The following is a 2,500-nucleotide window of genomic DNA, read 5'->3' on the forward strand; positions in this document are numbered from 1 at the left end:
AGGGTATTAGGAAAAAGTGAAAATGTAAAATATACATTCATTGGGTCGAATAGTTATAAACAGAACAGACTTTTTTCCATATAATCAGTAAAAGTTATTTAAAAACTTAAAAACTGCAGAGGCGAAGAAGGATGTAGAGCATAAGGATGAGGCAGACTGGCTCAGAAGGTTGGATCAGAAGTGACATCCAAATAACAGAAATGCTTCGTAAGCAAGAAAACAAACTCGCTGGCAATCACGAAGGCCAGACGGTGTGCAAGGTTTTTGGCTAAAGGGTACAAAGTCATTGCTCCCTGAGATTTCAGCAATGTTTGACGAACGTCTCACCTGCACATCTTCCAACTTGGCTTGCCAAGCAGGGAACAGTGCTGAAAATACTCGTAAGGACAATCAGAAGGCAATGCAGCTTCCAACTAGACCAGTTCCCGGGTTAGCTTTATTGCGGAAGCTTCTCATCAGCATCTTATCAGAGGAGACTAATCGGCACCTGGATGAAAACAGACTGCTGTCAAAGAGCAGGAAGTATGCCAAAGAAGATCAAGGGCCGCTAAAGACCAATTACTCATTAACAAAGCCATCATTAAGACCTGTACGAGAAGAAAAGACGGCCTGGCCATGGGCTGGATCGACTACAAGAAAGCGTTTGACGCGATTCCATATTCGTGGATCATGAAATGTCTACAGACCTTTAAAACAGCTGACATCAAAAATCTCCTCTGGAACAGCTTGAGGATTTGGGAGACGGAACTTACTTCTGGGGGAGAGGATTTGGGTAAGTGAGAATTATACAAGGTATCTTTCAGGGTGACAGTTTAACGCCTCTTCTTTTCGTTATCTGTCTAATTCTACGCACGCTTATTCTTAGAAAAGTGAAAGCGAGTTTGGGAAATCGGCACCGTCTGTGAAGTGATCTACTGTATATGGATGACCTAAAATCTTCAGTAAGTCAGAAAAACGACTGAAAACATTAATGAATTCGGTTCGCATTTTCAGTGAAGACATTATGACTGTGTTTGGAATAAATAAATGTGACATTCTGGTTAGCACAGTGAGGCTCTTCAAATATCAACTGGAGAAACGATGAAGAAAATCAACGTGGAAAATGGCTACAAGTACATAGGTGTTCTGGAAGTTGAAAGTGTGAAAAACAAGAAAATGAAGGAAAACATGGAGAATATCATCAACGCTATTAACTCTAGAGCAGTCTCCATCATCAAGTACAGCGCAGGAATAGTAGAATGGAAGATAAATGAATATCAAATCCAGACAGGAATCCCGAAAGCTTCTGACCCTGTACAACTCGATCCACAGGGAGATGTAGAGGGTGAGAAAGGTTAATTGCTGTTGAGGATTGTCTCCTGATTGAGAACTACCAGTGTGATGACACACGCACCAATCCAGAGCTTATGATAAAGATAGTTGGAAGAGAAGCGATTCTTCAGTAAAACGGAATTCCAGGACACACGTAACTGGGGCTGGTTGAAAAAATTGACTTAATGGGCAACTCAAGAACAAGCAATAAGAACAAGAGTTATAAATCACCACATAGGCAGGGAGAACATCTCCACTCTGCAAACTATGTGGCGATCTAAAGGGAATTATTGTATCAGAATAAAGATCTTGCTCAGAAAAGTACAAATTATGGAGAAATTACAGGATAGCACAGGTACTCCACTGGCAACTTTGCCAGAAATACAAGCTAGAGCAGGGATAAAAGTGGTACGAACACAGACCTACTGCAGTTGAGAATGACAACGTGAAAGTTCTCTGGAACTTGAAGATCCAAACTGACAAAACTTTAGAACATTCTAGGAGAGATATAGTTGTCTACAAAAAAGGTCATGTTTGCAAAATCGTCGATAGTTCATATCTATCTGAGAAAAGGGATATTTAGAACAAGGGAAAGTCGATCGATACCAAGACCTGAGGTAGGAAATACAGAAGATATGGGATTGCAAAGAAGTGAAGGGCATCCCCATTGGCCCTAGATGGGCGCTAAGGACAATTTCGGAAAGACTCCACCACTGGCTTGACCAAGTCGAGCTTAATGTCGTCTTTGGGACCTTAAAGGAAGCATGGAGTAGCATAAATCCTCTGCTATGAGCTGAATATCTGAGGTTGTGGGTTATAGCCTAAAATTTAGTTTTTTCTAGTTTATTCCCACGTGAGACTGCTTTACTGAAAATATTAATGATAAAAATAATGAAAATAATGATGAGAATTATATCAAATTGATAAAAATTTATAAGGATAATGGTAATGATTATAATAAAGTAACAATGATGATAAAACAGCAATTATTACAACAATAAATATCGATAACGCCAATGATACTAATTTCTTTCGGTTTGCTTATCTGCCTGTTCTTATTTCATTCGTTTAAGTTATATTTACTTTAAGAACTTTTATATTTTATATTTTTATGATTGTCATTAGTTTTGATAGTATCATTGTTACCATTGTTATCATTATCACTATTATCATTATGTCACTAATGTCA

The sequence above is a fragment of the Penaeus vannamei genome, chromosome 4 (genome assembly GCF_042767895.1).
Source record: "Penaeus vannamei isolate JL-2024 chromosome 4, ASM4276789v1, whole genome shotgun sequence".
Taxonomy (NCBI): Eukaryota; Metazoa; Arthropoda; class Malacostraca; order Decapoda; family Penaeidae; genus Penaeus; species Penaeus vannamei.